The sequence below is a fragment of the Staurois parvus genome, unplaced genomic scaffold (assembly GCF_062004578.1).
Source record: "Staurois parvus isolate SC_StPar_1 unplaced genomic scaffold, SC_StPar_1.0 ptg000966l, whole genome shotgun sequence".
Taxonomy (NCBI): Eukaryota; Metazoa; Chordata; class Amphibia; order Anura; family Ranidae; genus Staurois; species Staurois parvus.
Genome location: NW_028318762.1, coordinates 540,434 through 563,257, shown reverse-complemented (window position 1 = coordinate 563,257; position 22,824 = coordinate 540,434). Strand labels below are relative to the sequence as shown.

General features: G+C 44.4%; 1 protein-coding gene across 1 annotated transcript in view; it reads left to right on the top strand.

Moving 5' to 3' along the window:
- Positions 1 to 22,824, top strand: part of ZMAT4 (zinc finger matrin-type 4) — a 589,057-nt gene that overhangs the window by 456,497 nt on the left and 109,736 nt on the right. The gene's annotated exons all lie outside the window — the stretch shown is intronic.

Below are 22,824 nucleotides of genomic sequence, written 5' to 3'. Positions count from 1 at the left end.
TACATGAGGTGTCAAAATCACAGTGTCCCCTTACATGAGGTGTCCTCATCACAGTGTCTCCATACATGAGGTGTCTCAATCACAGTGTCCCCTTACATGAGGTGTCCTCATCACAGTGTCCCCTTACATGAGGAGTTTTCATCACAGTGTCCCCTTACATGAGGAGTTTTCATCACAGTGTCCCCTTACATGGTGTCCCCATCACAGTGTTCCGTTACATGAGGTGTCCCAATCACAGTGTCCCCTTACATGAGGTGTCCCAATCACAGTGTCTGCATACATGAGGTGTCCCAATCACAGTGTCCCCTTACATGAGGTGTTCTCATCACAGTGTTCCCTTACATGAGGTGTCCTCATCACAGTGTTCCATTACATGAGGTGTCCTCATCACAGTCTTCCCTTACATGAGGTGTCCTCATCACAGTGTCTCCATACATGAGGTGTCCTCATCACAGTGTTCCCTTACATGAGGTGTCCTCATCACAGTGTTCCCTTACATGAGGTGTCCTCATCACAGTGTTCCCTTACATGAGGTGTCTCCATACATGAGGTGTCCCCATCACAGTGTTTCCATACAAGACGTGTCCCCATCACAGTGTCCCCTTACATGCGGTGTCCCAATCACAGTGTCTCCATACAAGAGGTGTCCTCATCACAGTGTTCCCTTACATGAGGTGTCCTCATCACAGTGTTCCCTTACATGAGGTGTCCCCATCACAGTGTCTCCATACATGAGGTGTCCCCATCACAGTGTCTCCATACAAGACGTGTCCCCATCACAGTGTCCCCTTACATGAGGTGTCCCAATCACAGTGTCTCCATACAAGAGGTGTCCCCATCACAGTGTCTCCATACAAGAGGTGTCCCCATCACAGTGTCCCCTTACATGAGGTGTCCTCATCACAGTGTCTCTATACATGAGGTGTCCCCATCACAGTGTCCCCTTACATGAGGTGTCCCCATCAGTGTCCCCTTACATGAAGTGTCCCCATCACAGTGTCCCCATCACAGTGTCCCCTTACATGAAGTGTCCCCATCACAGTGTCCCCTTACATAGTTACAAAAAAGACAAAAGTCCATCCAGTTCAACCATTAAAAAAAAAGTTATAATCCTACACCCACAGCGGATCCAGAGGAAGGCACAAAAACCCAGCAAAGTACGATCCAAGTTCTTCCTGCAGAGGAAAAATTCCTTCCTGACCCCCCGAGAGGCAATCGGATATTCCCTGGATCAATAATCGGATATTCCCTGGATCACCTTTCCCTATAAATGTTATATCCAGTTATATTCTGTGTATCCAAGAAAGGATCCAGGACTTTCCTACAGCAATCCACTGAGCTGGCCACACCCAACTCTGGAGGGAGTCTATTCCACATTCTCACAGCTCTTACTGTGAAGAAACCTTTCCGTGTTTAAAGATGAAATTTATTTTCCTCCAGATGTAAAGGGTGCCCCCTTGTCCTCTGAGGTGTCCCAATCACAGTGTCCCCTTACAGCAAGTGTCCCAATCACAGTGCCCCCTTACATCAGGTGTCCCCATCATAGTGTGCCCTTACATCAGGTGTCCCCATCATAGTGTGCCCTTACATCAGGTGTCCCCATCACAGTGTCCCCTTGCATCAGATGTCCCCATCACAGAGTCCCCTTACATCAGATGTCCCCATCACAGTGTCCCCTTACATCAGGTGTCCCCATCATAGTGTGCCCTTACATCAGGTATCCCCATCACAGTGTGCCCTTACATCAGATGTCCCCATCACAGTGTGCCCTTACATCAGATGTCCCCAAATGAATAGACCTCCCAAATGCCCAGAATGCACTGAAAAGTGGTAAATTATTAACGATTTCAGACTGTTTCGCAGAAATACAGAGAGAAGAAGCAGAGACAGCAGCATGTGTTGAGATTAGCTGAGGTGTGAGTTGCTCATTAACATTTCTTTTATTTCCAAGGGGGGGAAAGGTGTCTGGTGGAGGGAGTCATTAAGGTCACCTGGTGTGAATGGGAATTAACATATCTTTTGTTTCCAAGGATGGGAGAGGTCTGAGGTGTGAGTTGCTCATTAACATATCTTTTGTTTTCAAGGGTGGGAGAGGTCTGAGGTATGAATGGGAATTAACATATCTTTTGTTTCCAAGGGTGGGAGAGTTCTGAGGTGTGAATGGGCATTGACATATCTTTTGTTTCCAAGGGTGGGAGAGGTCTGATGTGTGAGTTGCTCATTAACATATCTTTTGTTTCCAAGGGTAAGAGAGGTCTGAGGTGTGAATTGGTCATTACAATGTGTGACAAGCTTGGTAGGAACATCCTGTGTTCAGTGTTTTGTCCATTTGAGTACCTTGAAAACGATTTGAATGCATTTTTCATGATGAAAAAAGGCTCTGGACAGCATCTGGAAATGGAACAGTTAAAAAAACGCTTTTAAACGCAAATGCTTATAAATGCGGTTAGTTTACACGCGTTTACAAGCGTTTGGCATTTGAAACGCTGATAAAATCTACTCCTGAACGCAAGTTGATTGCGTTCAAAAAAATGACTGTAAACTCAACTGCCTGTAAACGACTGTACACTACGACGTGTACACGGACACTTAGGAGAACATTAGGGAGAGTTCAGGGGCTGCTGAACAAAAACGCTGAACATCTCCTAAACGTGCGTTTATCAGCTGCAGTGTACATGAGCCCTAAGGGGGGTGCACTGTGATGTAAGGGAGGGGTGGGGAACTCTTGACTTCTGATGGTGTCGGGGGAGGGGCTCTTGGCATCTGGTACAACCAGCACTTTGAGGGCAACCGCAATGCTGATGTGGCCCACCATGAAATTTCTTTCTTTAGGAACATTTACATATCTTATTATATTGCTTCACCTTTTGCTAAACAAATGTTTGACTTCCACCATAGGCTTCGATGAAATGACATAAAAAACTGATCAGTATTGGTGCGGTGTAGGCTAGTGCCATCATCCCCAAACCATGGAATAAAAAGCTAACCCTCTTTCTTTCTTGGCAGAGGAAAATATGATATCCTACAATGGTTCTTAGTAAACAATGGATGCACTGGGAAAAGACCGGACTAGGAAACCCCCTTATGGAATGACTGATGAAAGGAAACCTCCAAAATCTAAAATCAAAAGCATATCTCCAAAGATCACCCAGATGGGACCGTGGAAGAAGTTTCTTCTACTTCGGGGCACTCCCAGGGGTGGCCGGAGGAGGCACCATGGGGGCTTGGCAGAGGAAAATTTGATATCCTACAATGGTTCTTAGCAAACAATATATGCACAGGAAAACGACCAGACTAGGATACCCCGTATGGAATGACTGATGAAAGGAAAACTCCAAAATCTAAAATCAAAACATATCTCCAAAGATCACCTGGATAGGACCAAGAAAGAATTGTTTTCTGTTTCGGGGCACTCCCAGGGGTGGCCGGAGGAGGCACCATGGGGGCTTGGCAGAGGGATAATTTGATATCCTACAATGGTTCTTAGCAAACAATGGATGCACAGAAAAAAGACTGGACTAGGGTCCAAATAAATTTCAAAAGCTTCCATATGTTGGATTTGGAAGTTCTTGTCTGCAACCAACCATGTGAGCTTCCTCTACACCAGGGCATATATAGCCTCCATCACAAAATGGTGATACCCTGAGGAGGATAAATCGGCCTGTCCAGTACTGGCACAGCTGCCTTGAAAGTTCCCCCCCCCAAAAAAAAATAAAAGAGGGTAACTTTTTATTTCATATACAGTGGGGCAAAAAGTATTTAGTCAGCCACCAATTGTGCAAGTTCTCCCACTTACAAAGATGAGAGAGGCCTGTAATTGGCATCATAGGGAGACCTCAACTATGAGAGACAAAATGAGAAAACAAATCCAGACAATCACATTGGCTGATATGGAAAGAATTTATTTGCAAATTATGGTGGAAAATAAGTATTTGGTGAATATGAAAAGTTCATGTCAATACTTTGTTATATATCCTTTGTTGGCAATGACAGAGGTCAGACGTTTCCTGGAAGTCTTCACAAGGTTGGCACACACTGTTGCTGGTATGTTGGCCCATCCTCCATGCAGGTCTCCTCTAGAGCAGTGATGTTTTGGGGCTGTCGCTGGGCAACACGGACTTTCAACTCCCTCCAAAGGTTTTCTATGGGGTTGAGATCTGGAGACTGGCTAGGCCACTCCAGGACCTTGAAATGCTTCTTACGAAGCCACTCCTTCGTTGCCCGGGCGGTATATTTGGGTCATGTTGGAAGACCCAGCCACGTTTCATCTTCAATGCCCTTGCTGATAGAAGGAGGTTTGCACTCAAAATCTCACGATACATGGCCCCATTCATTCTGTCCTGTACATGGATCAGTCGTCCTGGTCCCTTTGTGGAGAAACAGCCCCAAAGCATGATGTTGCCACCCCCATGCTTCACAGTAGGTATGGTGTTCTTTGGATGCAACTCAGCATTCTCTCTCCTCCAAACACGACGAGTTGTCTTTCTACCAAACAGTTCTATTTTGGTTTCATCTGACCATATGACATTCTCCCAATCCTCTTCTGGATCATCCAAATGCTCTCTAGCAAACTTCAGACGGGCCCCGGACATGTACTGGCTTAAGCAGGGGGACACGTCTGGCACTGCAGGATCTGACTCCCTGGTGGCGTAGTGTGTTACTGATGGTAGCCTTTGTTACGTTGGTCCCAGCTCTCTGCAGGTCATTCACTAGGTCCCCCCATGTGGTCCTGGGATTTTTGCTCACTGTTCTTGTGATCATTTTGACCCCACGGGGTGAGATCTTGCGTGGAGCCCCAGATCGAGGGAGATTATCAGTGGTCTTGTATGTCTTCCATTTTCTAATTATTGCTCCCACAGTTGATTTGTTCACACCAAGCTGCTTGCCTATTGCAGATTCAGTCTTCCCAGCCTGGTGCAGGTCTACAATTTTGTTTCTGGTGTCCTTCGACAGCTCTTTGGTCTTCACCATAGTGGAGTTTGGAGTGTGACTGTTTGAGGTTGTGGACAGGTGTCTTTTATACTGATAACAAGTTCAAACAGGTGCCATTGATACAGGTAATGAGTGCAGGACAGAGGAGCCTCTTAAAGAGGAAGGTACAGGTCTGTGAGAGCCAGAAATCTTGCTTGTTTGTAGGTGACCAAATACTTATTTTCCACCATAATTTGCAAATAAATTCTTTCCAGATCAGCCAATGGGATTGTCTGGATTTGTTTTCTCATTTTGTCTCTCATAGTTGAGGTCTCCCTATGATGCCAATTACAGGCCTCTCTCATCTTTGTAAGTGGGAGAACTTGTACCATTGGTGGCTGACAATACTTTTTTGCCCCACTGTATATATAAAATGATCATCCAATAAAAACAACGTAAACAAAAAGTAAACGTATCCAGTATATAGTGCACAGCGCAGTGTACGGTGTGCTGACAGCTCTATGAGCGCACATGGCATGTCGATGTTGGCGATCTAACGAAGATATCCTTTAGACTGGCAGGTTTGGTATTTCAGAACGAACGGGCCTTTAAATGTTCGTCTTCAGAATAACATCCAAATGGCCTAGATTCACAAAAAAAAAAAAAAGAGCAAATCTCACTCCAGCGAAGTTCATCTGACTTGTTAATTCTTTCACAATGCAGAGAATACAAGGTAACACTTCTGGAAATCTAGGCCACTGTGTATTCGCAGGCTAAGCCTCCCCAGCAGCAGCTACAGCTTCTTTCCTTTTCCAATGTGATAACTGGAGTCCGTTTGTGACACTCAGATTTGCTCTTATGCAGATTTCAGCTCTTTTCATCGGCTGATTATAACGCACATTGGATGACAACTGTAATAAGAGTTCTTTTTCCAGCGGTCACATTGGACATTGTGATGTAGAAGTTCAGAAGAAATGCGTGCTCAGCTCCTGTTCCCTGCATAATATAGGATTTGATGCACAGCTACACAGTGTACACTTGTGGTAGGAGCTCCTATGACACCATGGTGGTGGTGGGGGGGTATGGAGCGAAGACCGCCGGTGACGTCAGGGGGCCATTACAGTGCTGCTTAGGTGATATATTGAAATATTGGGACGCCGCGCATCATTTTTCTCATTTAGAGGCATGTGTAATAACTCCCAAGTGCTGGCTTTAAATTTGAACTCGCATGACGGATAGCTTTCAGAATAACATAGACATGCCTGAGACCTGCACTTCGCTGATTGATGCTGGGAAGAGATGATGTAAGATCTGTATGTGGAAACATACATTGTGATATCTTATATCCATCATGTGCAGGAACACGATGATCAGTACATGCCCGTGTGTGTATGTATATACAGTTGCAAGAAAAAGTATGTGAACCCCTTGGGATTCCGTGGAGTTTTGCATGAATTGGGCATAAAATGTGCCCTGAACGTCATCTAAGTCACAACAATAGAAGAACACAGTCTGCTGAACATAATACTACACAAACATTCGATGTTGCCATGGTTTCATTGCACATAACATGTAAACATTCACAGTGCAGGGAGGAAAAAGTATGTGAACCTTTGGACTTAATAACTGGTTGACCCTCCTTTGGCAGCAATAACCTCAACCAAACGTTTCCTGTAGTTGCAGATCAGACCTGCACAACGATCTGGAGTCATTTTGGACCACTCCTCTTCACAAAACTGTTTCAGTGTAGCAATATTCTTGGGATGTCTGGTGTGAATCGCTCTCTTAAGGTCATGCCACAGCATTTCAATGGGGTTGAGGTCAGGACTCTGACTGGGCCACTCCAGAAGGCGTATTCTGTGCTGTTGCAGCCATTGTTTTGTTGAATTACTTGTATGCTTTGGGTCATTGTCCTGTTGCATCACCCATCCTCTGTGGAGCTTCAGTTGGCGGACAGATGGTCGTACGTTTTCCTGCAAAATGTCTAGATAAACTCTGGAATTCATTTTCCCATCAATGACAACAATCTGTCCAGGCCCTGAGGCAGCAAAGCAGCCCCAAACCACGATGCTCCCTCCGCCATGTTTCACAGTGGGGATGAGGTTTTGATGTTGGTGTGCTGTGCCTTTTTTTCCCCACACATAGTGTTGTGTGTTCTTCCCAAACAACTCAATCTTGGTGTCATCTGTCCACAGTATATTCTGCCAGTAGTGCTGTGGAACATCCAGGTGCTCTTTTGCAAACTTCAAACGTGCTGCAATCTTCTTTTTGGACAGCAATGGCTTCCTCCGTGGTGTCCTCCCATGTACTCCATTCTTGTTGAATGTTTTCCTTATTGTAGATGTGTCAACAAACATGTTAGCATGTGCCAGAGATTTCTGTAGGTCTTTAGCTGACACTCTGGGATTCTTCTTTACCTCATGCAGCATTCTGCGCTGTGCTCTTGCAGTCATTTTTACAGGACGACCACGCCTAGGGAGAGTAGCAACAGTGCTAAACTTTCTCCATTTGTAGACAGTCTGTCTTACCGTGGACACATGAACATCAAGGCTTTTGGAGATACTTTTGTAACCCTTTCCAGCTTCATGCAAGTCAACAATTCTTGATGGTAGGTCTTCTGAGAGCTCTTTTCTGCGAGGCGTGGTTCACATCAGACAGTGCTTCTTGAAACCACTAAACCCAAAACAGGTGTCAGCAACACATCCAATATCATCACACTGATTGGAGTCAAGGTTGGCTCACTCCTGGCTCCAATTAGCTCTGGGAGAAGTCATTAAGCTAGGGCCTCACATACTTTTTCCTCCCTGCACTGTGAATGTTTACATGTTATGTGCAATTAAACCATGGCAACATCTAATGTTTGTGTAGTATTATGTTCAGCAGACTGTGTTCTTCTATTGTTGTGACTTAGATGACGTTCAGAGCACATTTTATGCCCAATTCATGCAAAACTCCACGTAATCCCAAGGGGTTCACATACTTTTTCTTACAACTGTATTATCCAATAAAACTCAAATACAAAGGGGTTGCACAGATAGAATAATTATTTGCTCCCTTTGAGGAATAATCCAGCAACTTCATCCCTGTTCTTGTAATCTCCGACCTGTAGTAGCAATGGAGATATGTCTAGGTTCAGGTCCTAGACGGCTTCCATATACATGGGGCACTAAACAGGTGTAACCCCGGGGACAACACGGAATCAGAGCAAACCTTTGCTTGAAACACAGGGATTCTTTGTTTGCATATGTTGGTGTACGTGTTCAAGCTGGCCAACTGTCACTGTGATCCCCCTCCGGCTAACTGCATTAAAGTGATCTGTCCATGGGCAACTGCGTCAAAGTGATCCCTCTCTGGCCAACTGTGCCGAAGTGATCCCCCTCTGGCCAACTGTGTCAAAGTGATCTCTCTCTGAATGATCCCTCTCTGGTCAACTGTGCCAAAGTAATCCCTCTCTGGCCAACCGCGTCAAAGTGATCCCTCTCTGGCCAACTGTGTCAAAGTGATCTCTCTCTGAATGATCCCTCTCTGGTCAACTGTGCCAAAGTAATCCCTCTCTGGCCAACCGCGTCAAAGTGATCCCTCTCTGGCCAACCGCGTCAAAGTGATCCCTCTTTGGTCAACTGCATCAAAGTGATCCCTCTCTGGCCAACTGTGTCAAAGTGATCCCTCTCTGGCCAACTGTGTCAAAGTGATCCCTCTCTGGCCTTAAGAGTTCCCTTCACTGGAACTAGGGGGCCAATCCCAACCCCTGAAAAACAACCCCCACCATAATCCCCCCTCCACCAAACTTTACACTTGGCACAATGCAGTCAGGCAAGTACCGTTCTCCTGGCCACCGCCAAACCCAGACATGTCCATTGGATTGCCAGACAGAGAAGCGTGATTGGTCACTCCAGAGAACACCTCTCCTCTGCTCTAGAGTTCAGTGGCGGCGTGCTTTACACCACGGCATCAAACACTTTGCATTGCACTTGGTGATGGAAGACTTGGATGCAGCTGCTCGGCCATGGAAACCCATTCCATGAAGCTCTCTATGCACTGTTGTTGGGCTCATCTGAAGGCCACACCAAGTTTGGAGGTCTTTAGCTATTGACTCTGCAGACAGTTGGCGACTTCTGTGCACTTCAGCATGCGCTGACCCCGCCCTGTCATGTGATGTGGCCTACCACTTGGTGGCTGAGTGGCTGTTGTTACCAGTGGCTTCCACTTTGTTATAATCCCACTCACAGTTGAGCGTGGAATATTTAGTAGCCAGGAAATGTCACGGATGGACTTATTGCCCAGGTGGCCACCTATCACGGGACCACGCTTGGAGTCACTGAGCTCCTGAGAGTGACACATTCTTTCAACAATGTTTGTAGAAGCCGTCTGCATGCCTAGGGGCTTGATTGTATACACCTGTGTCCATGGAGGGGATTGGAACACCTGTGTCCATGGAGGGGATTGGAACACCTGAATCACATGATTTGGAGGGCGGGGACAATACGTCAGGCAATATAGTGTATGCATATTTGTATATAGTGTATATATATTTATTTATATATGTGACGGGAGTGACTTTGGGTGGGGGGGCACATGGAACACAGCTCACTTTGGAGAGGTGGGGAGACCCCTGTCTCAGCTCCCCATATCCCTCTTATGTGTAAATCCCCCCGTGCCTGTTAGGGGTACAGGGTGATCAGTCCTAACATTGTGTGGGCTTTGTCTCAGACTGTGTAGACGTGTTTAGGAGATAGGTGGGGGGGTTGTTGTTGTTTAATGTGTTTATGTGTATTAGCTTAGTGGGGGGGGGTGTCTCCAGCAGCCCTCCCCCCTGATGGGACTGTCTGCTGGTGTGAAGTTTGAATACCTGTGTGTCTCATTACTAAATGTAGACTGCCCCGCCCTGTTATGCAGGGAGGGGGGACTGTCCCTTGAGTGTATATATCTTGTATCTGTTTTATAATAAAGTAGTCTACCTCCTGGTTTACTTCAAGACTGGTGTCGTCTAGTCTTGTATGATCAGCTGTGGTGTCTGTGGTCGGTGGTCGGATGGGGAAGCGGCATTCTAACGGAAGGACCCAAGCGCAGTCTAGTTCCGTTACTATATATATATATATATATACACACACATATCTATTATCTATCTATCTATCTATCTATCTATCTATCTATCTATCTATCTCTTATCTATCTATTATCTATCTATCTATTATCTATCTATCATCTATCTATTATCTATCTATCTATCTATCTATTATCTATCTATTATCTATCTATCTATCTATTATCTATCTATTATCTATCTATCTATTATCTATCTATCTATGATCTATCTATTATCTATCTATCTATTATCTATCTATCATCTATCTATCTATTATCTATCTATTATCTATCTATCTATCTATTATCTATCTATCTATCTATCTATCTATCTATCTATCTATCTATCTATCTATCTATTATCTATCTATCATCTATCTATCTATTATCTATCTATTATCTATCTATTATCTATCTATTATCTATTATCTATCTATCTATTATCTATCTATCTATTATCTATCTATCTATTATCTATCTATTATCTATCTATCTATCTATCTATCTATTATCTATCTATCTATCTATCTATCTATCTATCTATCTATCTATTATCTATCTATTATCTATCTATCTATTATCTATCTATCTATTATCTATTATCTATCTATCTATCTATCTATCTATCTATTATCTATTATCTATCTATCTATCTATCTATCTATCTATCTATCTATCTATCTATTATCTATCTATCTATCTATCTATCTATCTATTATCTATCTATCTATCTATCTATCTATCTATTTATTATTTATCTATCTATTATCTATCTATCTATCTATCTATCTATCTATCTATCTATCTATTATCTATTATCTATCTATTATCTATCTACTATCTATCTATCTATCTATCTATTATCTATCTATTATCTATCTATCTATCTATCTATCTATCTATCTATCTATCTATCTATCTATCTATCTATCTATCTATTATCTATCTATCTATTATCTATCTATCTATTATCTACCTATCTATCTATCTATCTATCTATCTATCTATCTATCTATCTATCTATCTATCTATCTATTATCTACTATCTATCTATCTATCTATCTATCTATCTATCTATCTATCTATCTATTATCTATCTATTATCTATCTATCTATCTATCTATCTATCTATCTATCTATCTATCTATCTATCTATTATCTATCTATCTATTATCTATCTATCTATTATCTATCTATCTATCTATTTATTATTTATCTATCTATTATCTATCTATCTATCTATCTATCTATCTATCTATCTATTATCTATCTATCTATCTATCTATTATCTATCTATCTATTATCTATCTATTATCTATTATCTATCTATTATCTATCTACTATCTATCTATCTATCTATCTATCTGTCTATCTGTCTGTCTATCTATCTATCTATCTATCTATCTATCTATCTATCTATCTATCTATCTATCTATCTATCTATCTATCTATCTATCTATTATCTATCTATTATCTATCTATTATCTATCTATCTATCTATCTATCTATCTATCTATTATCTATCTATCTATCTATTATCTATTATCTATCTATCTATTATCTATCTATTATCTATCTATCTATTATCTATCTATCTATCTATTATCTATCTATCTATCTATCATCTATCTATTATCTATCTATCTATCTATCTATCTATCTATAAAAGAGCGTAAATATATCTCACCAAAAATGAAACTCCTATACAGGGGATGCCTGTAACTGGATGTCAAGCTCTGTGCCAACTTCTGGGAAATAAAATTCTACGCTGGGAGGAACTTTGCTATTCAAGATATGTATATCCTAAGCGTGGATTGATTTGAAGCCTTTGTGACCATACCCTAACCGGCGGTCGTATCATTTGGTAAGGGTCCACAGTGGTGGATTGGTGGAAGTGTTTAGCTTTTTCACTTTGCTTCACATTGATTTTGAAGATTCCTTTTCTCTTCTCTGTGAGGACGGCGCTGGATCTACACTTTTCATGGGACTTTTTGTTTGTATTAGATTTGTTTGCGTATGTTATTATTATTATCATTTGATAATCATAAGCGCTGCACTTTTATTTACATGACTATTGCACCAGTGATAGGCTCGTCCACTTCCCCATTACCACCATTACCGTTCCGCACCAACCCCCTTCCCCTTAACCAATTATACTAACAAAAGACATAACACCAATTTTGGAGTAAATGGCCAACATGGCCTTTTATTAACAACTCAAGTTACAATACACCAACCATTCCTTATAACAGAAACCCCACAGAATTGTTGTGTACACTAGGCCTCCAGCCGCAACCAACCAGCTCGGAGACAACCATACCGTCCGCAGTGCAGCACCACCACCTTCCAGTTAAACCTTGGTTAACTGTAATGTCCCCGGGCATCCCATACCACGGATGGGTCCCACACCATTGTTGTTTACCTTCCAAAGAAGAACCACCTCCAAAGACCAACAACCGCCCATGAACCAACATAATCCCCCCTCTACCTGGAGGGACCCAAAACTCACCCAAACAGGGAGGGCGGGAGGGAACCTCACACTCTTGCCGTCCAGCTAACTGACGGCCCCTCACAGAACCTCCCACCCTAAGGTGCAGCAAAACCCCACCTACACCAACCTCTACCAATCAGCTACCCCCCACTAACAATAACAAATCCCCCTGGAGCTACCTTAACCCTTTCTGCTCTTCCTTCCCCCACTCTGGGCCTAGTCATGTATGCCCTGCGCTATTTCTTCTTTATTTCGCTACGGGCATTTCTTTTATGTCTTGCCCTAGGTTCACATCTATGCGGGTGGTGCTGCTGCAGATCCGCACGGAAATCCGTGCAGCCGCACCCCCCGCACAGAGAATTGCGGACCCGCGGACGGGTGACATTAGTTCTAATAGCATGCGGCTCGCACTGGAAAACGCAACTGTACTGGGAACCGAGGTTCCCGTGCGGGATGCAGTTTCCAAAGTAGTGCAGGGACTTCTTCCCTGCGTGTCCCAGGCACGGGAGTCCATTTATATGAATGGGCTCTCACGCCCACGCAAAACGCGGCTCGCACGGCCACATAGATGTGAAGGGGGGTTAGAGTTTGTATCATCGCTCTTGGTGCTAGCTGCTATCACTTTTTGTTGCACCCGAGCGCAGAATTTTTATACATAAGGGAGCGCGTTTGTCCGCGGTTGTGTTTTCCGTACGGTGTAAAATCGTAAATAAAAGCCGGCTTACAGTACGAGCGCATTGTGATTTCACTGCTCCAAGCCTGGACTTCACATTTCCAGACTACAGTGGCAGCGGCCTCCGGCTTCTCTCTGTTGTCCGGATTCATTACAATTGTTATATACAGTGGGGCAAAAAAGTATTTAGTCCCCACCAATTGTGCAAGTTCTCCCACTTACAGAGATGAGAGAGGCCTGTAATTGGCATCATAGGGAGACCTCAACTATGAGAGACAAAATGAGAAAACAAATCCAGACAATCTCATTGGCTGATCTGGAAAGAATTTATTTGCAAATTATGGTGGAAAATAAGTATTTGGTCACCTACAAACAAGCAAGATTTCTGGCTCTCACAGACCTGAACCTTCTTCTTTAAGAGGCTCCTCTGTCCTGCACTCATTACCTGTATCAATGGCACCTGTTTGAACTTGTTATCAGTATAAAAGACACCTGTCCACAACCTCAAACAGTCACACTCCAAACTCCACTATGGTGAAGACCAAAGAGCTGTCGAAGGACACCAGAAACAAAATTGTAGCCCTGCACCAGGCTGGGAAGACTGAATCTGCAATAGGCAAGCAGCTTGGTGTGAACAAATCAACTGTGGGAGTAATAATTAGAAAATGGAAGACATACAAGACCACTAATAATCTCCTTCGATCTGGTGGCTCCACGCAAGATCTCACCCCGTGGGGTCAAAATGATCACAAGACCGGTGAGCAAAAATCCCAGGACCACACGGGGGGACCTAGTGAATGACCTGCAGAGACATCACGGTGAGTACAGGGAATACTGGAGCCAGGCACGGTAGGCAGGGAGGGGGTTGTCTCGTCTTGAATGGTCAGCGGTGGGGTCCGTGGATCTGTGCTCGGACGGGGAAGCGGGAGTCTAACGGTAATACCCAGTGTAGTCGGGGTCGGTTACAACTATAGTATATCACATCTGACGCACCGATGAAGTAGTAATAGGACATGCGAGGAACAATCGTATAAAGTTTTACTCTCGTCCTTTTCCTATATTTCTGTGTATTGTGGGATTGGACATCACGGTGAGTGCGGGGAGAGGCGGAGCCAGGCATGGCAGATATATATTTCTGTGTATTGTGGGATTGGGCATCACGGTGAGTGCGGGGAGAGGCGGAGCCAGGCATGGCAGATATATATTTCTGTGTATTGTGGGATTGGACATCACGGTGAGTACGGGGAATACTGGAGCCAGGCACAGTGGCAGATATATATTTGTGTGTATTGTGGGATTGGGCATCACGGTGAGTACGGGGATACATGGAGCCAGGCACGGCAGATATATATTTCTGTGTATTGTGGGATTTGGCATCACGGTGAGTACAGGGAGAGGCAGAGCCAGGCACAGCGGCAGATATATATTTGTGTGTATTGTGGGATTGGGCATCTCGTTGAGTGCGGGGAGAAGTGGAGCCAGGCACGGCAGATATATATTTCTGTGTATTGTGGGATTGGGCATCACGGTGATTTCGGGGAGAAGTGGAGCCAGGCACGGCAGATTTATATTTCTGTGTATTGTGGGATTGGGCATCACGGTGAGTACGGGGATACGTGGAGCCAGGCACGGCGGCAGATATATATTTCTGTGTATTGTGGGATTGGGCATCTCGTTGAGTACGGGGATACGTGGAGCCAGGCACGGCAGATTTATATTTCTGTGTATTGTGGGATTGGGCATCACGGTGAGTACGGGGATACGTGGAGCCAGGCACGGCGGCAGATATATATTTCTGTGTATTGTGGGATTGGACATCACGGTGAGTGCGGGGAGAGGCGGATCCAGGCACGGCAGATATATATTTCTGTGTATTGTGGGATTGGACATCACGGTGAGTGCGGGGAGAGGCGGATCCAGGCACGGCAGATATATATTCCGTGGTTTATTGGGGTGAGATAGTAAGAAGTAAAAGACTTTGTATCGATTTTTCCTTTATAATGCTGGAGATTGATGACACCGAGGGAGACGCCAGATCACAATTTCTTTTGATATTGATTCTGTAATCTGCGCTGCAGTGGGAGAAGTTCAGTCCAGAAAGGGACGATCCGTCCGGAGATGTATTTCAGGTTAATATCTTTTCCGTTATTGTACCAAAATGTGAGGAAACCGAGAAAACGACAAAACTAAACTATCCAAAGGAAAATCCATCCGGAGAGAGAAAGGAGCAGCCATTGCTGACCTCTCCTATGCAGATGATAGTTACCTGCCGGCCAACCTTCCGTCCTCTGAATCAATGACCTGAAACATGTATGCAGATAAGAGGAGTGTGGAGGTATGACAGTGATCGGTATGTACAGGAGAGGAGTGTGGAGGGTGTGACAGTGATCGGTATGTACAGGAGAGGAGTGTGGAGGTATGACAGTGATCGGTATGTACAGGAGAGGAGTGCAGAGGTATGACAGTGATCGGTATGTACAGGAGAGGAGTGTGGGGGGTATGACAGTGATCGGTATGTACAGGAGAGAAGTGTGGAGGTATGACAGTGATCGGTATGTACAGGAGAGGAGTGTGGAGGTATGACAGTGATGGGTATGTACAGGAGAGGAGTGTGGAGGTATGACAGTGATCGGTATGTACAGAGAGGAGTGTGGAGGGTGTGACAGTGATCGGTATGTACAGGAGAGGAGTGTGGAGGTATGACAGTGATCGGTATGTACAGGAGAGGAGTGTGGAGGTATGACAGTGATCGGTATGTACAGGAGAGGAGTGTGGAGGTATGACAGTGATCGGCATGTACAGGAGAGGAGTGTGGAGGTGTGACAGTGATCGGCATGTACAGGAGAGGAGTGTGGAGGTGTGACAGTGATCGGTATGTACAGGAGATGATTGTGGAGGGTATGACAGTGATCGGTATGTACAGTAGAGGAGTGTGGAGGTATGACAGTGATCGGTATGTACAGGAGAGGAGTGTGGAGGTATGACAGTGATCGGTATGTACAGGAGAGAAGTGTGGGGGGTGTGACAGTGATCGGTATGTACAGGAGAGGAGTGTGGAGGTATGACAGTGATCGGTATGTACAGAGAGGAGTGTGGAGGTATGACAGTGATCGGTATGTACAGGAGAGAAGTGTGGAGGTATGACAGTGATCGGTATGTACAGGAGAGGAGTGTGGAGCTATGACAGTGATCGGTATGTACAGGAGAGAAGTGTGGAGGTATGACAGTGATCGGTATGTACAGGAGAGGAGTGTGGAGCTATGACAGTGATCGGTATGTACAGGAGAGGAGTGTGGAGGTATGACAGTGATCGGCATGTACAGGAGAGGAGTGTGGAGGTGTGACAGTGATCGGTATGTACAGGAGAGGAGTGTGGAGGTATGACAGTGATCGGTATGTACAGGAGAGGAGTGTGGAGGGTATGACAGTGATCGGTATGTACAGGAGAGGAGTGTGGAGGTGTGACAGTGATCGGTACGTACAGGAGAGGAGTGTGGAGGTGTGACAGTGATTGGTATGTACAGGAGAGGAGTGTGGAGGTGTGACAGTGATCGGTATGTACAAGAGAGGAGTGTGGAGGTGTGACAGTGATCGGTATGTACAGGAGAGGAGTGTGGGGGGTATGACAGTGATCGGTATGTACAAGAGAGGAGTGTGGAGGTGTGACAGTGATCGGTATGTACAGGAGAGGAGTGTGGAGGTATGACAGTGATCGGTATGTACAGGAGAGGAGTGTGGAGGTGTGACAGTGATCGGTATGTACAAGAGAGGAGTGTGGAGGTGTGACAGTGATCGGTATGTACAGGAGAGGAGTGTGGAGGTGTGACAGTGATCGGTATGTACAGGAGAGGAGTGTGGAGGTGTGACAGTGATCGGTATGTACAGGAGAGGAGTAGGGAGGTGTGACAGTGATCGGTATGTACAGGAGATGAGTGTGGAGGTGTGACAGTGATCGGTATGTACAGGAGAGGAGTGTGGAGGGTATGACAGTGATCGGTATGTACAGGAGATGAGTGTGGAGGTGTGACAGTGATCGGTATGTACAGGAGAGGAGTGTGGAGGTGTGACAGTGATCGGTATGTACAGGAGAGGAGTGTGGAGGTGTGACAGTGATCGGTATGTACAGGAGAGAAGTGTGGAGGTGTGACAGTGATCGGTATGTACAGGAGAGGAGTGTGGAGGTGTGACAGTGATCGGTATGTACAGGAGAGGAGTGTGGAGGTATGACAGTGATCGGTATGTACAGGAGAGAAGTGTGGAGGTATGACAGTGATCAGTATATACAGGAGAGGGGTGTGGCGGTATGACAGTGATCAGTATGAACAGGAGAGGAGTGAGGAGGGTGGACACCTATGCAGAATTTTGGGTATAAGTGTTTTTTGCAATTCCATAAGCATGTACAATTTTAAAACTTGACATGTTTGGTATCCATTTACTCGACGCAACCCAATCTTTTTTACACAAAAAAAATGGGTATAATAATGTTTGTTTGTATCAAAATTAATTTTCGTGTGTTTTTTCCTTAAAATGTGCGTTTGATAAGTAACTGAGCTATTATCATGCGACAACAAAATCGCAACTACCTCCTCTTTATTCTCCAGGGTCTCCTCTTCCGGAAAAGATGTACTTTTAGGGGGTTTACAGTCATCTCTGGCAAACGATGCAGATTTTAACATGTGCCAAAAAAAAAAAGTTTAAAAAGAAAAATTAAAATGAATTTAAAAATAAAATAAAAGATAAAACAAATTATAAAAAAAATTAATAAAATAATACATAAACATATGAAAATATAAATAAATACATGACTATTGCACCAGAGATAGGCTCGTCCACTTCCCCATTACCACCATTACCGTTCCGCACCAACCCCCTTCCCCTTAACCAATTATACTAACAAAAGACAGAACACCAATTTTGGAGTAAATGGCCAACATGGCCTTTTAATAACAACTCAAGTTACAATACACCAACCATTCCTTATAACAGAAAAACCCCCAGAATTGTTGTTGGTCTTCGAAGGCACCCGAAAATGATCCGAAATGCACCTGCGGACAACCATATACACTAGGCCTCCAGCCGCTACCAACCAGCTCGGAGACAACCATACCGTCCGCAGTGCAGCACCACCACCTTCCAGTTAAACCTTGGTTAACTGGGAATGTCCCCGGGCATCCCATACCACGGATGGGTCCCACACCATTGTTGTTTACCTTCCAAATAAGAACCGCCTCCAAAGACCAACAACCGCCACCAACCAGACCGTATAACAGAAACCCCCAGAATTGTTGTTGGTCCTCGAAGGCACCCCAAAACGATCCGAAATGCACCTGCGGACAACCATATACACTAGGCCTCCAGCCGCAACCAACCAGCTCGGAGACAACCATACCGTCCACAGTGCAGCACCACCACCTTCCAGTTAAACCTCGGTTAACTGGGAATGTCCCCGGGCATCCCATACCACGGATGGGTCCCACACCAGTGACGTACACCGTCCAAATAAGAACCGCCTCCAAAGACCAACAACCGTCCATTAACCAACATAGTCCCCCCCTTCTACCCGGAGGGACCCAAAACTCACCCAAACAGGGAGGGCGGGAGGGAAGCTCACACTCTTGCCGTCCAGCTAACTGACGCCCTCTCACAGAACCTCCCACCCTAAGGTGCAGCAAAACCCCACCTACACAAACCTCTACCAATCAGCTACCCCCCACTAACAATAACAAATCCCCCTGGAGCTACCTTAACCCTTTCTGCTCTTCCTTCCCCCACTCTGGGCCTAGTCATGTATGCCCTGCGCTATTTCTTCTTTATTTCGCTACGGGCATTTCTTTCATTAACCAACCAATTAATTAAAAATAACATTTAAAAAAAAAATAAAAAAAATTGCCCTCATAGTTGAGCTTTTAAGCGTGATCAAAAAAAAAAAGAAAAAAAGGCAAAATGCGTCCGTCGGTGAAAGTGATAAAGTCTATTTATAACTGTGCGCTATAGGTATGACCTTTCTTTTCTGAGCGACCTTAGAGGCGATGCAGTTTTAAAAGGCCAGTAAATCAAAGTGGCACGCGTTATAGAAATCGCCAATGGAAAACATATTAACATGTGAAGACATCACATGATTGAAAGAACCAAAGAGATCTAATAAAGAAGATAATGCTGTTATTAGTCAGATCCGGCCACAAGTCATATTTATTGCTCAGTACAGAGAGTTTCATGGTGGATGACATGGTTGGTCCTCGCCGCATATATGTTTCTGTGTATAGAAAAAAATAAATAAAATAATAATATATAAATATATATGTATATATATATATATGTATGTATATGTGTATATATATATATATATATATATATATATATGTCTTGTGGGAACTCGCTTCAAGTGGTAGAGCTCTTCTTCAAAACACACAGCAACTCGCATCTGTTTAAGGGCCTTTTTGCCCACTTTTATTTACAAGAAAGTTCAAATAAACAAGAATTCTTCCCACGCAGGGGTATCCATCATCAAGCAAATTAATAGTATTCAGCCTCCTGGCTTGTACGCAGTTTTAAGTCTGCCTCCTGCAGACTCTTTCCAAAATATGGCACCAGCACACAGCTAGTCTGGCTTCCACCTGACTCCAAGGCAGAGACCTCCCATCTGCCGGGGTGGAGCCCTCCTGACTCCGTTTGCCGGGGTGGAGCCCTCCTGACTCCGTTTGCCGGGGTGGAGCCCAGAACTATGGTTAGGACCCTATAAAAAGGCCTGTACACACCTGTGCACTCAGTGTGCTGGGGGTTCTCAAAACACGGACCCCGGATTGGAGATTTCATCCCTCCCAGATCTCTTTGAAATCTCCAGGCTCCAGATCCCAAAACAAACTTAATGAATAAATTAGGAAACCAAAAAGTCAGTTTCCTCTGCAATAAATCAACTCTCTGGAGCCCCTCAACCTGCCTGGTTGAGAATCCAGGGTTTTCAACTTGAGTTTGACCGTGGCAGGACACCGCACTGCCACAGTATATATATATATATATATATATGAATATATATATATATATGTATATATATGTCTATGTATATATATGTATATGTATATATGTGTATATATATATGTATATGTATATATATGTATATATATATGTATATATATATATATATACATATATATATGTATATAGATGTATATGTGTATATATATATGTATATATATGTATATATGTATGTATGTATATATATATATGTATATGTATATATATATATATATATATATGTAAATACAGGAGCTGCTAAAAGGCCGCAGCCAGTAATAAGTGGAGGATGACATCTGATTGCTGCTTGCATAGTGAATGATGTGGAGTCCAGACGGATGTATTTGGAATGTCACGGTTGATCCCCGGAGGATATAATCCTCTCTGCACAGATGTTTCCACTGACACAGATACCCTCGCAGGACGCCTTTTTAAGAAATCGGAATTTTTGCTACGAAGGCGTTGCTGAGGATTTTCATTTTTGCAGGGAGGAAATGTAAGCAAAACTAGTGCTCAGGGAAACTTTCTAAGATTTTCGGCAATAGGAGATGAGTTTATAATCGGCGAATTATTCCGGAATTCTGCGCAGTCATTTCTGGAGATAGCAGAAGACGAACGTCTGACAGGATACAAACAACTTCAATCTACAGCGCTGGGAGCTAGGATCTGACATATGTTGAACGCGGCACTAGATGGAGGTTTTTTTTTAAGCAATGCTACACTGAACAGCGCGGTGATAATTAACAGTGTAGTGCGGGTCTCCAGTGCTCAGGGCAAATATTGTGCCCCCTAATCTGTAGCACTTCTTCATCTCTTCCATCAGAATAATTTATATATATATATATACACACGCACATTATATTGCCCAAAGTATTGGGCCCACCCTCCCAATCATGGGATTCAGGTGTTGACCTCAACCCCATAGAACACCTTTGGGATGAATTAGAGCGGAGACTGCGAGCCAGGCCTCCTCCCCCGACATCAGTGCCTGACCTGACAAATGTGCTTCTGGAAGAATGGTCCAACCTTCCCATAGACACCCTCCTAAACCTTGTGGACGGCCTTCCCAGAAGAGTTGAAGCTGTTATAGCTGCAAAGGGCGGGGCCAACTCAATATTGAACCCTACGGAGTAAGACTGGGGGGGCCATTAAAGGTCATGTGTGTGGAAAGGGCGGGGCCAACTCAATATTGAACCCTACGGACTAAGACTGGGGGGTCATTAAAGGTCATGTGTGTGGAAAGGGCGGGGCCAACTCAATATTGAACCCTACAGACTAAGACTGGGGGGCCATTAAAGGTCATGTGCGTGGAAAGGGCGGAGCCAACTCAATATTGAACCCTACAGGCTAAGACTGGGGGGCCATTAAAGGTCATGTGTGTGGAAAGGCCCGCTGCCCAATACTTTTGGCAATATAGTGTGTGTGTGTATAAATATATATATACACACACACACACACCAATCAGCCATAATGTTATGAACACCCACTTAATATTGAATAGGTCCCCCTTTTGCTGATAAAACTGCCCTGACCGGTGTAGGCATGGACACCACTAGACATCTGAAGGCATGCAGCGGCATCTGGCAACAAGCTATTACTAGTAGATCCTTTAAGTCCTGTAAGTAGTGAGGTGAGGCCTCCATGGATCAGACTTGTTTTCCCAGCACATCCCACAGGTGCTTGATTGGATTGAGATCTGAAGAATCTGGAGGCCAACACTTCAAAATCATTGTTGTGTTCCTCCAGTACAAATCCTCTTAACAACACTCCTCCCAGCATAAATTCACCCTCAGGGCATATATTATTGTTTACTGCCCCCCCCCCGAACCCTTCCAGGTTATATGGCCACCCAGTGCCACTTTCCTTCCCTGAAGCAGACCTCAGACATCCCTCCTCCCGGCTCCTGCTCTTGTGCATGATACACGTTAGAGCTGAGAAGAAGCCTGGCTTCTCTCAGCTCTGACGTATTATTTTTACAGGTAGCTGGCAGGGAGAAACTCCAGCTGCGGCAGAAGGGGAGACCACGGTGCAAGAGACCTGGGGCACCCTGCAGGAAATGTGTGAAAGGTGCTTCGGTTGCCCAACACTAGCACGCCCCACTTGTTACTGTCCTTTGGCTTGTTCCTTGACTATGCTTCCGCTTGATCCCTACCTGCACCCAATTGTTACCAACCTTTGGCTTGTTCCCTTATTCCTTAACTACACTTCCGTTTGATCCCAACCTGCACCCACTTGTGACCAACCTTTGGCTTGTTCTTTGTTCCTTAACTACAGTTCCACTTTATCCCAACCTGCACCCACTTGTTACCAACCTTTGGCTTGTTCCTTGACTACACTTCTGCTTGATCCCAACCTGCACCCACTTGTTACCAACCTTTGGCTTGTTCCTTGACTATGCTTCTGCTTGATCCCAATCTGTACCCACTTGTTACTGACCTTTGGTGTATTCCTTTACTACACTTCCGTTTGATCCCAACCTGCACCCACTTGTGACCAACCTTTGGCTTGTTCTTTGTTCCTTAACTACAGTTCCACTTTATCCCAACCTGCACCCACTTGTTACCAACCTTTGGCTTGTTCCTTGACTACACTTCTGCTTGATCCCAACCTGCACCCACTTGTTACCAACCTTTGGCTTGTTCCTTGACTATGC